Raw genomic sequence first — 13760 nt, forward strand, 5'->3', positions numbered from 1 at the left:
TAAGAGAAAAATAATTTGACGACACTAGCTTACCATGGTTGGAGATGATCTTAATAAACTTTCAAGATATCATGATTAGTAAACAAGTGAATAAAATCAATTGTTCTCCATGTTACTCACACTTAAGCTTGATTTCAATTTTTGAATAAAGCACGTTCATTGAATAAAATATAAGTTTAAAGAGATTGTCAACACTAATACTTATTCAATTTACGATAAATAGGACATGAATCATCTAAAGAATTTTCAACCTTTAAAAATAAGACAATTGATAATGCAAAAGTGGCATTCCCATATGCAGAATTAGTCATCCCTTCTCCACGTTTTAAATGCATACGATTAAAAGATCAAAAGGTCTTTATTTTGGGTTGTAATGGGGCTTTCTTGGTGTAAATTTTTGCTTAATCAAAGAAAGGGATAAAGGTAGACAAAGAGTACGAAAGAGTGTATGATATTCAGGATTCTATTTTAATTAAAAATTTTACTGGTTCTAGGAAGTATATGTTTTGAACTTTCTTACTAGCTAGAGGCATCTTGGGCAAGGTCTTTCCATAATATTTTGGTACTTTTCTTCCTTGCTTTTTCCATTCTACTTGAATTCTTTTGATTGCTTTTCTTGTGCCTCTTTTTTGATTCTTTCTTCTTTTTTTTATTTGGTAAACTTGCTAGTATTAATTGAGAAATTCTCCCTCTTTGTTGCTATATTCTAATTAAAAGTCGAATCTTTCAATCATACAATCCTTTGTACTTAGGGTAGGAAATTTGAATTTGGCTTTAAGGGCCCGGTTTATTGAGGGTGAAGAAGAAAATTTTACGGTTTATAGGCTTCAAAGTTGGTTTCGAGGGTCATATTTTTAACTTAGGTGGTCTAGGCTAAAAATAGGTTTCAACAAAAAATGCCTAAATCATCTCTTTCAAAATGTAAACATTTAAAATTTTTCGCCTTGAAGGGAGTTCTAATTTTTGTTCTAGGAATGCCAAGGTTTAAATAACTTTTAGAGTAAAACACACCTATACATCATAACTTTCATAAAAATCAGTGTTTAAAAATCTAGAAACAATTAGTTTAGATCAATGAACATGTTTAAGTCAAAATTTCAAATTCAGAGCTTAAATATACTAGAATTGAGAATCAACTATATTTAACACCTATTACTAGACATGAGAACCTTCAAGCTTGCTTGTAATCATTCCAACCATGTTAAGCAAAAACAAAAATTTTTAGCTAAAATTCCCTTCCCCCAATTCAATCAATCACATTGTCCCCAATGTGTATAAATTCCCCAAACTTATTGCATTACTAGAAGAAAATCAGTAAGAGGGTAGAAGAAACTTTACCAACATTGTATTGAACAATACAATAGAACGGGTGTGGAATGAGTCTTAGCTAAAAGAGCAACTAAACATTAAGAAAAGAACTACTAAAAGTTATAAGAATTCAAATAACAAATAAACTAAAAAGAGAAATGAAAGCAACCAGGTCAATGTATTAGGACCAAAATAAACAAAGAAAACAAAAGATAAATGAGAAATCCATCAATTCTCCGGTGGTGGGGGTGGCTGTAGAAGCTGGAGAATGGTCTGGAGTTGGCCTTGCATGGTATCCATCCGAGAATCAAGGCTGCCATTCATAATTTTGATGGATTGGAAACGGTCAGCAATCATCGTTTCCATCCCGTTCAGGCGCGTGTCAAAAAGGTCCATTCGAGACATCATTCTTGCAAGGACTTCATCATTTGACATGTTGGATGTGCCTTGGAACGATGGACCAGCGCCGGATGTACCTGCAGCAAAAGAAGAGGTAAAAGGGGGAGGGTTATCCTCCTCCATGTTAGCACCACCTGCTGCCTCTGCTTCTTCATCCTCAGAATTTTCCTCTCGAGTACCCACTACTCGATATGTATCTCTGACTTTTTCAACTAATTTCATGTGGATCATAACATCCAAATCTAGTCGAGTGCCCTTTCCTCCTCCAACACTCTCATGTACTGATCTAGGTGGGTGCCAAACTTGTAAATATCTAGCAATGCGAGTCACAAAACACCCCATCATTATAGCCCCTTTGTCGGCTCTAGCTACCCTCGCAAATTTTTGGCACAACCAATACCCAACATTGAGTAAAATTCCTCTTTTAATGGCCCATAAGAAGTATAGCTCATTTAAACTCAAAACCCCATCACTTTCGCTTCTTCCAAAGATAGTATTAGATAAGAATTTATGCACGTATCTAAGGGCAAGCTTTTTCAATTTAGAGGCTTTTGAATATCTAGGATTATAATTCACTTCATCAGTAAAATGGTTCCAAGCATTACGTGCATTAAAATCACTAGATATTTGTATTTGAGCATTTTCTGTGGGGAATCCAAAAATATGGCTAACTTCATTCATAGATAGTTCAAAGTTTCTACTCATTAGCCTAAAGCGAATTTTGCTTAGAGGAGAGTCAGGCAAAAACCGAATAAAAGAGGAATAAGAGCTCAAAAATTCGAGAGTTAAAGGTGCATAGACTAGATCCTTCATTTCTAAAAATTGACCCCATCCTATACGCCTAAGGTGTTCTAGCACTATATCCCTAAGATCCACTTGTGCTAAAGCAGCCTCATCAATGAATCGATTCGGTAAAATAGGCCGAAGGGATAGTTTAGTGTACTTTTCTTGTTGCTCGGATGAGGCAAACTCGAATGGAAGTACAGGTGGTCAAGGAGGTTTAGGAGCCGTGGAGGATCGCGCAGTTGGGCGTTTTCGAGCGGCAACGGAGGATGCGGGTCTGCTGCGTTTGTATCTAGGAGGCATGGTTGATGTTGATGAGATGAGAATTTGGTGTGGAGAGGGTTGGTTTTGAGAGAAAAGGGAGAAGAAGAGAGAAAATTTGAGAGAGAAGGGTTGACGGTTAGGGCGTGCGAGATGGGAAATGAGGTGGTTGAAGGCGTGCTCTTTAAATAGGGGCGCCAATTAATGCGTGGGTCTGATCGTCGCATGGCCGTGCTTCGAAGCACGGCCAAGGCGTGCTTTCTTCTGACCTGCAAAACAAAAGAAAAGGCATACCTGGCATGGGCGTGCTTCCAAGCACGCCTAGGGCGTGCTTCTCTCGGACCTTTGGGCTAAAATTTTAGCGCAGTTAGCACGGGCATGCTATGGGGCATGGCTAGGACATGCTCTTCTCTGACTCTCAAGTTGAAAAACTGCCTGCGGATAGCACGGGAGTGCTATCTGGCATGCCTTGGGCGTGCTTGTCCCTGAGTCTCAAGTGATCTTTCCCCTTTTTTATGGTACGGGCGTGCTTTCTTCTGCCTTCCAAGCGACACCACCGTTGAAAACACACGGGCGTGTTGCGAGGCATGCCTGGGCGTGCTGGATCCTCAGCCCATGGCACGGGCGTGCTAGGGGGCACGGTCAGGGCGTGCTTCTCTGGCCTTTCACTTTTTCCTAAAATAAAAATTCTAACTAAAACAAAGAGCAATTTATGGAGAAAATTTGGGAATTTTGCAAATAATAAAACAGAAAAAGGAATAAATGAAACAATAAAACAGAAAATTATGTGGGTTGTCTCCCACAAGCACTTTTGTTTAACGTCGTTAAGTTCGACGCACTTAACCTGGTTTAGGCTAAACGAGACCAATGGTGCTCTTGATTGGCTCAAAGTTGTCACTGTGATAATTTCTCAAACGTTGAACATTTACCTTGAAACTTCGATTTGACTTACCATCCACTATTTCAATTGCTCCATGAGGAAAGATTTCTTTGATCGTGAATGGTCCGGACCATCTAGAGCACAACTTACCAGGGAATCACCGGAGTCTAGAGTTATAAAGCAATACCTGCTGGCCTACCTTTAGATCCCTCATGATAATACGCTTATCGTGCCATTGTTTGGTGCGATCTTTGTATATTTTGGCACTTTCATAAGCATGGAGGCGCATTTCATCCATCATGTTTAGTTGTAGCAATCGCTTTTGACCAACTTCCTTTGCATTAAAGTTAAGAAATTGAATGGCCCAAATGCATTATGTTCTAACTCTATAGGAAGATGACAAGCCTTACTGTACACCATGCGATATGGAGACATACCTATAGGTGTCTTGAATGCAGTTCTGTAGGCCCATAGAGCATCGTCTAGCTTTTTGGACCAATCCTTTCGTGATTGTCCAACATTGGTTTCTAGGATCTTTTTGATTTCTCTGTTAGTGACCTCTACTTGTCCACTTGTTTGAGGATGATATGGAGTACCTACACGATGAGTAACACCATATTTTGCAAGAAGGGAGTCTAAATATCTATTGCAAAAGTGCTTACCTCCGTCCGTGATTATTGCCCTGGGAGTGCCATGCCTTGTAAAAATATTCTTCTTGATGAAGTTCATCACACTTTTGGCATCGTTATTTGGAAGAGCAACAGCTTCTGCCCACTTTGACACATAATCCACCGCCACTAGAATATATTGATTGGAGTATGATGGTGAAAAAGGTCCCATGAAGTCCAGTCCCCATACATCGATGATTTCGACTTCAAGGATGTTGTTTAAGGGCATCTCATGTCTCTTCGAAATGTTACCTAACCTTTGACAACGATCACAAAGACGAACATAGTTATAAGCATCTTTAAAAAGATTAGGCCAATACAAACCACTTTCTAATAGACGCGCAGCTCTCTTGTTTGCTCCAAAGTGACCTCCACATTCCATTGAATGGCAGAATTTAAGGACACTTTCCATTTCAGTTTTTGGTATACATCTCCTGAATAGCTGATCACTGCAATACTTGAACAAAAAGGGCTCCTCCCAATAGTAGAATTTGATATCATGAAAAAACTTTTTCCTTTGTTGGTAAGAAAAATTGGGAGGAGGAATTTTGCAAACAAGATAATTAACTATGTCAGCATACCAGGGGGTTTGAGCATTTGCCACCAGTAGAAGCTGCTCATGGGGGAAGCTTTCATTGATTTGTAGCTCGCTCGTATCTTCCTCCCCCAATTCAAGCCTGGAAAGATGGTCAGCTACGAGGTTCTCGGTCCCCTTTTTGTCGCGAATTTCTAGGTCAAATTCTTGCAATAGAAGTACCCAACGAATTAGTCTTGGTTTTGCATCTTTCTTTTCCAGCAAGTATTCGATGGCTGAGTGATCTATGTAGACTATTGTTTTAGCTCCAATTAGATATGCCCTGAATTTGTCAAAAGCAAAAACAATAACTAGCAATTCTTTTTTCGTAGTTGCATAATTTAATTGCGCATCATTCAATGTGCGACTGGCATAATAAATAACATGCAACTTCTTGTCCTTTCTTTGTCCAAGAACAGCTCCAACAGCATGATCACTAGCATCACACATGAGCTCAAAGGGTAAAGTCCAATCTGGTGTAGTGATGATAAGAGCCGAGATTAACTCCTTCTTCAACCTGTTGAAAGCATCTAAACACTCATTGTCAAAATTAAAAGGAACATCTTTAACTAATAAATTGCAAAGAGGTTTAGTGATTTTTGAGAAGTCTTTTATGAATCTCCTGTAAGACCCTGCATGCCCAAGAAAACTTCTTATACCTTTCACTGTGTTAGGAGGTAGGTTTTCAATTACCTCAATTTTTGCCTTGTCTACTTCAATCCCTTTTTGAGAGATTTTATGTACTAAGACAATACCTTCACTAACCATGAAGTGACATTTTTCCCAATTTAACACAAGGTTAGTGTCTTCACATCGTTGCATTACTAAAGATAAATTATGAAAGGCATGCATCGAAAGAAGAACCAAACACAGAAAAGTCATCCATGAATATTTCAATAAATTTTTCTACCATATTAGAGAAGATGGACATCATGCACCTTTGGAAGGTTGCAGGGGCATTGCATAGTCCAAAAGGCATTCTCCTGTAGGCAAAAGTGCCATAAGGACATGTGAAAGTAGTTTTCTCTTGATCCTCAGGAGTTATAGGTATTTGAAAGTACCTTGAATAGCCATCTAAGAAACAATAAAAAGGATAACCTACAGGTATTTCAAGCATTTGATCAATAAAGGGAAGGGGAAAATGGTCCTTGCGTGTTGCTTTATTTAGTTTTTTGTAATCTATGCACACACGCCAACCTGTGACTGTTCTTGTGGGAATTAGTTCATTGTTTTCATTAGAGATAACATTCATACCTCCCTTCTTTGGAACAACTTGGACAGGACTTACCCAATTACTGTCGAAAATTGGATAAATGATACCGTCATCCAGAAGTTTAATGATTTCTGCCTTGACTACCTCCTTCATGTTCAGGTTCAATCGCCTTTGATGCTCGATTGAAGGTTTGTGGTCTTCTTCCATCAAGATTTTATGCATGCACACACTTGGGCTTATTCCTTGTAGATCCGAGATAGACCAACCTAGTGCTTTCTTGTGCCTTCGTAGAACCTGCAACAACCTTTCCTCTTGATCAAACGTTAAGTGAGAAGAAATAATAACAGGAAAAGAATGGTCCTCACCTAAGAATGCATGTTTTAAATGAGGTGGAAGTTGTTTCAGTTCTTGCTTAGGTGGTTCCTTTTCTTTTTCATTCAAGATGCTTGATTCATTAATGTTACTTTCGACATGCAAAGTGTTTTCCACACATTCATCAACAACATCAATTCGAAAACAATCTCTATAGTCCATAGGAAGTTTACAAGATTTAAGTACATCAAAGACAATCTCTTCCTGTCCAACTCTTAGAGTCAACTTACCCTCATAGACATCAATCAATGCTCTTGCAGTTGCAAGAAAAGGTCTTCCCAGGATTAGAGTACCTTCCCTGTCTTCATCAATGTCAAGAATAACAAAATCAACAAGAAAGATGAATGTACCTACCTTTACAAGCACGTCTTCTACAATCCCTCTAGGATATTTAATTGAACGATATGCTAATTGCAAAGACATCCTTGTTGGTTTGAGCTCTCCCATACCTAGCACTTAAAAACTTCATAGGACATAAGATTAATGCTAGCACCTAAATCTGCCAAAGCCTTTTCAAAGTCAAGATTACCAATATTGCAAGGAATAGAAAAACTTCCTGGATCTTTTAACTTTGGAGGCAATTTGTTTTGGATAATTGCACTGCACTCCTCAGTTAACATTACCGTTCCTTGATCATTGATTTTTCATTTCTTGCTTAGGATATCTTTTAGGAATTTAGCATAGCTAGGCATTTGAGCAAGAGCTTCAGCAAAAGGAATATTGATTTGAAGTTTCTTAAATACGTCCAGAAACTTGAGGAAACTCTTGTCATCTTGTGCTTTCTTTAATCTTTATGGAAAGGGAACAGGGGGAACATAGGGTTTTACCTTTTCCTGTTCTTCTAAGTCAATGATGGGCACCTTTGGTTGTTCTTTTTCTTCCTTTTCTTTCCTTTTTGGTTCATCTAATTGCTTGCCACTTCTCAAGGTAATAGCCTACACTTGTTCTTTTGGATTCTTTTCAGTATTGCTAGGTAACGTACCTTGAGGTCGAGATGCCATCATGTTTGCAAATTGCCCTAGCTGAATCTCCAAATTTCTTATTGTAGCCTGCTGGATTTTATGGTTCGCTCTGGTTTCATTCATGAACTCCATGTGTGATTTAGAAAGAGCAGTGAGGAGGTCATCATGAGATTTCTTTTCTGGAGGGTGAAACCCTGGTGGTGCGTTCAAGGCATTGTTAGGATTACCATAGGATAGATTAGGATGGTTCCTTAACCTGTTATCATATGAATTTGAATAAGGGTAATTCTTTCTTCCTTGATTCATCACATAGTTCACTTGCTCCAAAGTTTGTGGATTTAAAGAGTCCATAATGCATTCTCCAATTCCATGTTGTCCATTGCACCTATCACAAACTTGCATAACAGAATTCACAGGATTAGTAGTTAACATGTCCAATTTTCTTACCATGTTATCTACCTTGGCATTAAGTGCTGTAATGGCGTCTATTTCATAGACTCCTGCGGTTCTTCTTCTTTCGGAATTGTTTTGGTAATGGCTATTGCTTGCCATCTCTTCTATTAACTCATATGCTTCATCAATTCCCTTCTTTTCAAAGGATCCACCTGCAGCTGCATCTAGAGTAATTTTGATGTTAGGAGATAATGCATTATAGAAAGTTTGTACCTGTAGCCACTTGGGCAAACTATGATGAGGGCACTTTCTTAACAGGTCCTTGAACCTTTCCCAAGCTTCATACAGGCTCTCTTGATCATGATGAGCAAATGTCATTATCTTATTGCGCAACTTGGTGGTTTTTGAGGACGGAAAGAATTTAGCTAGAAACTTTTGAGCTAATTCATCCCATGTTGTGAAACTCCAAGCGGGACACGACTGTAACCAGGACCTCGCTTTATCCCTAAGAGTAAAAGGGAAGAGTCTCAGTTTGATTGCATCTTCAGAAACACCATTCTATTTGAAAGTGTCACAAATTTTCAGAAAATTTGTGATGTGAGCATTAGGATCTTCACTAGGCAAACCCCCATATTGGATCGAGGTAGAGAGCATTTGGATAATTGCGGGTTTAATCTCAAAGTTATTAGCTTCTACCCTAGGTCTGGTAATACTTGAGGTTGTCCCATTTAGATTAGGTGTTGTGTAATCCCTTAAGGTACGGACCGAATGTTGAAGTGGTGGTCCGACTATGTTCTTGTTTCTGTTTTCGTTTTCGTTTTCCTTGGCCATGTCTGCTTGTTGTTCGAGTTTTATTTCTCGTGTTTTTCTTGCAGCGTTGAGCCTACGAAGAGTTCTTTCAATTTCTGGATCAAAGATTAGGGGTTCAGTCTTCCTTGATCTTCTTTGCATAAAACATCTGGAACAGTTCTTAAAAGGAAATTAAATAAAAAAAATAAAAGAGTGTCTAAATTAACAATAGGGTAATTCGTATTGATATTGATACGCCAATCCCCGGCAACGGCGCCAAAAACTTGACAGCGGTTTTCGCAAGTGTACGAAATCGCAACAAGTAATATAAAGTAAGAGAGTATCATATCCATAGGGATTGTATATCAATTACCAAAATTATGTTAACCTATTATTATTTAGACGATAATAAGAGAGAATTGCTATAAGGGAAATAAAATTTAAAGTGAAAACAGAAAGAGATCAAGTATAAAATTTAGGTGAAAAGAAATCAGGGAATTAAACTACTAGGGAATTTGAATTCACTTAATTCTATCCAGCTTATTTTATTAGTTCATTAATCAACTTTAATTGTTCAAGTAGGAGAAACAACCCTAGAATTACTAACAAGCTCTCCCGATGTATTGTTAGCTATTCTAATCTAGTTTAATTACCTATCTTCCAATAGTGAAATTAAACATAAATCAGATCCTTAAGTTTTATGGTTGTTTTGTGAGTTCATAACCTAATAATCATTAACTTATGAAAACCCCCCTTGAGTCAAACCATATAGCTTCCACGTCAAGTTATTATTCTCAAGTAACTTATTATCTTTTTCATATCAATAACTCTTCTCCCAATAACGTTTATTGAAATACATCAATCCAGGGGAAATTTTCTGCCTGGAAGCTTTAAGCACAATAATAAGTTATAACAAGAACAATGAAAATAAATCTAATATTATAAAATGGAATCGAACTAAGTTACATCAAATCCCTAGTATAAAAGTTTAGCTGGACATAGTAATTAAATAAAACTCAATCATACTGGAATCATTCATCATACTTAAAGATAATAATGAAAAGAAAAAAACAAGATGAAGAGTTTAGAATTAAAAATTGAATCACAGCTATATAGATGGCTTCCTTGAATCTTGGCACAAATCTTGGATGCTTGAAGTCTTGAGAGAGAGAGAATTATGTAGAGAATAGCACAAAAAAATGAGATCCCTAGCAATGAGAAGTTCCCCTCTTTATATAGAGCTCCTGAAGGTGAGTCTGACTCCTTTTAGGAAATAGAATCCTTATTTAGTGCAAAATCTTCTATAGGAGATCATGACTGTTTAGGCTTTTGATTTCTTCTTGATTAGGACTCCTTTCTCTCCCAAAATAGGTCTAGGTCTTGTTTAGTGTGTTTAGGAAACTCCCCGAGGTCGGCCCATGTGAGAAAGAGATTGATTCGCGCATCTAGTTCACGCTAATTCTGTCTGCGCAGCACGGGCGTGCCATTGTGCACGGGTTGGGTGTGCTTAAGTCTGGAAGTCTGGCTAGTGAAGCACGGGGTGTGCTAGGCAAGCACACCCTTGACATCCTTGAGGCACGGGCGTGCCACTTAGCACAGGCGGGGCATGCTTGCTTCTACCACTCCTGCCTGGAATTGTCATGGGCTTGCTAGGCTTGACACGCCCTAATCCTATTTTGGCACGGCCGTGCCTTTTGGCACCACCCTGGCCGTGCTCTCTTCTGTCTATCCTTTGATTTCCTTAGCTTCTAGCACGGTTGTGCCTTCTAGCACGGCCTGGGTGTGCTAGAGGCTGAGTGTCTTGCCTTGTAAAGTTCTTTTCTGTGCCAAATTTCTACAATTTTCTCTTAGATCAAGCGGGTTAAGAATCAAGGAAGCTTTAAACAAAATTATACTAGAATTGAATTAAAATAAAATTAAAGAAATAAAACTTACTAAAATTCTAATAAAAACTATATTAAAAACACTATAAAATTAACACCTATCAATCTACAACTCAAGTTATGTCTTGAAAACACAGCAAAGGTCAAGGTTACCAAAATGGTGGAAATTTCTTGATTTAAATCATTTATTCACAAAACTCTCAAAATCTTTTCTAATTTATAAACAAACCTTAATCAAATAAATTCCACATATAATTACTCAAGAAACATTTAATTTTGTACCTATTACATAGGCTATGACACTTACTTGTCTAGCATAATAGTATGCTTATTTGTAATAAAGAAAAAGTTATGCTACATATATGTTTGAGTAATGTTAACTTGAATATTTGTTATGATTTGGTAATTTTTCCTATGAATAAAAATGTTAGAAAATTTGGGGATTTGGCATGTTAAGGTTGAATGAGTTGAATTGATGTTATGAACATGTTATTGAGACTAAATGCATGATGTTAGAATGGGTAGGGAGTTGATTTGCCTAAGTAAATAAAATATGAGAATTTTTCCTACTTATGCCACAACATAGGAAAAGTTGCCTCTTTGGATAATAACATGCTTCTAAATGATAATATGCTTTAGTTATATGATAAACATTATGTGTATAAAGCATAGATGAAATGCCCATGTTATACTTGAGGAATGAGAAAATTCCTATGTCTTGAATTATGGAAATATTGAAAATTTGCATCAAAGTGTGTATGTTTGACCTATGGATATGCTCACATATATCTAAAGGATGCTTTAAATGGAAATCTTTTGATTTATATATGTTTTAAAATGCTATAAGTGATTTTTATGATAAGAATTTTCTATGTTAAGTAATTATGCTTAAGTCATATTTTCATGAAATACTTGAATCCTAAACTAAGCTTATATTATGATTTCAACAAGACTAAAGAAAAATAAGTGTTATGAGAAGTGTTAAGAATTAAGAAATAAAGCTATGTTTTTGGACTCTAATATAGTTAGTGTGAATTTGATACGTGATTTGATTTATAATGTAAGATGAGCATGCTCGGCATTTGATGCCATTATGATAAGAAGCTATGATCATATGTTAGGCACATGGGTGTCTTATGTTAGGTCGAACATGCTCTATATGTTATGATAGGCTCTTGAAGCCCCTATGAATAAGCTATGAAAGCTTATCTGCTTCTTTTTCTCCTAAGTGTAAGCGAGCCCTTGAAAAATATTTTGAAGGAAATTAATTTTGAATGAGATTATATTATTTTAGTAAACCTTAGATTGGAAATAAATGATTGTGTTATCAAATGAATTTTCAAAGCATGATATTTCAGTACATGGTTTTAAAATAAATAGTATGATTATTGGTATAATGAATGCCTAAGTAATGAACTCATGAGAAGAAAGAATTAAAATATTCATATTATCAATTGTAAGTTTATTTAATATTTCTTTTGTTATAAAAGTAAATGTATGTTGAAGATTTAATGATTTTATTATTATAAATCTTTAAATGAAAATTTATGTTTCAAGTGTGTTGTCATCACAACATTGGTAAGTGTGTGATTTATGAGCACCACTAAGTTTTATACTCAACACGTTGATTTTTATCACGCGCAGGTTAAAGACCGTGGTTGCTGCTTGAAGACCAGAAGAGTAATAACATCAGAGCAGAAGAGACTATTTTGGTTGTAGTAGATTGAGATTTATGTAATTAAGAATTATGGCATATATAATTATTACATTTTCGGAGATTATGTTATTTGAATTATAACTTAAGCATGTAATTGTAAATTATTTTGTGGTATATATTTGGAGATAAGTATAAGATTTATTAAATGATTGAATATAAAATATTTTTAAGATAGTTAGTGTGATTAAGAACATAAGGACTTGATATATATAATGAATGCAATTAATTGATGAATATTAAAATGCTATTGAGGATTTATATAGTTATGAAGATATAGAAGTGTTGTTGTGTTGCTTAATTGTTATTGGAGTTGTTGGGAGTTGGAGTTTGGATTAGGAAGTATTTTGGTATTCACATTTTTTATGAGCTCAGTTTAAGGGAAACTCTTGCAGTTAATCTATAGGACTTTTCCCAAATCGTTTTTCATAAATAAATATATATTATTAAAAAAAATTTATCTCTAAACTTGTGAATACTTACTCACTTCTAATCCATAATCTGATCTTATAATTTATATGTTAAGTTAGGACAATGTCTCTGACACTGAATGTGGCATCCGCCGTCGGGTCTCTCGGGACTGGGCGATGGGTGTTACAAGAAATCACTAGGTAATAAGATCACCCTCGAACTAAGTGTGATCAGGAACAGCCTGATGAAGACTGTACTGCCTGGCTACACAGTTGGGATAATAAACCACTGCCATGGTCAGCCCACACAGGGGCACGCAGAGCACATAGGTAGAAACTATGACTCGCTCTATATACCACCAAGGGCAAGTCCATCTGAATCCCTTAGAGGTGAGATTGTGAAAGATGGTAGTCCAGTCTTCAATAATTTCATAGGTCAGACGGTAATGGCGTCGAACATAGACTTGCGGTCTATAATCGAACATCAAATGGTTCGATGGTGGATCCATCACTTACAGCTTTTCAAAGGCCCACAACTGCGAATGCATTCAAAAAAAAAAAAAAAAAAAAGAAGAAGCTCGTTTAGTCAAAAACCCGTAAGGGTGGCTTAAGCATATAAAAATATATATATAAAATTGTATATGAAGAAAATAGAAGAAAGCTCTATAGACGCTCAATTTTTGCCCCAAAAAGGACATAGTGATGACAACCTTTTTCTATGATAAAATGAGTTTGAGATATCCGATGAATTTGATTCTCGAACCGATGATCGGGGATTAAGAAACATAACTCATCGAGCCATTTTCACGTTTTTAGGGTTCGCATCTACATAGGGCCCAGAAACGCATCTCAGGTACGCTCGTGGCGCATCCCAGCACACTGCCTTTTTTGTGTGCCACTCGAGCTATTTTCATGAAAACTAAACCCAGCCCATTTTGGAGCCCACCAGTGGCACTTGCCACCCAAGCCCTAAAAATGGGCAATACCCCCCCTCCCCATTTGCCTATAAATAGAGGCATGGGAAATGGGTTAAGAGAAGAATTCTTGATTGCCTAACCAAACTCTTGCAATTTTGATTCTTAAAAACCCCTTAATCCAAATTCTTAGTAAGTGTTATTGATTTGGTATTAAGGGAGAACATTTTTATACAC

The 13760-nt window shown here is 36.7% G+C and overlaps 1 non-coding gene across 1 annotated transcript; it reads left to right on the forward strand.

Annotated features, from left to right (window-relative positions):
- The first annotated feature begins 8102 nt into the window (after nt 1-8102).
- LOC149499021 (small nucleolar RNA R71) lies at nt 8103-8209 on the forward strand. Its single transcript, XR_016319065.1, has one exon. It is a non-coding gene; the product is annotated as a small nucleolar RNA R71 (small nucleolar RNA).
- The last annotated feature ends 5551 nt before the right edge of the window (nt 8210-13760 follow it).

This window comes from Jatropha curcas, chromosome 1 (assembly GCF_041381405.1).
Source record: "Jatropha curcas cultivar XTBG-Jc1 chromosome 1, XTBG_Jcur_1.0, whole genome shotgun sequence".
NCBI lineage: Eukaryota > Viridiplantae > Streptophyta > Magnoliopsida > Malpighiales > Euphorbiaceae > Jatropha > Jatropha curcas.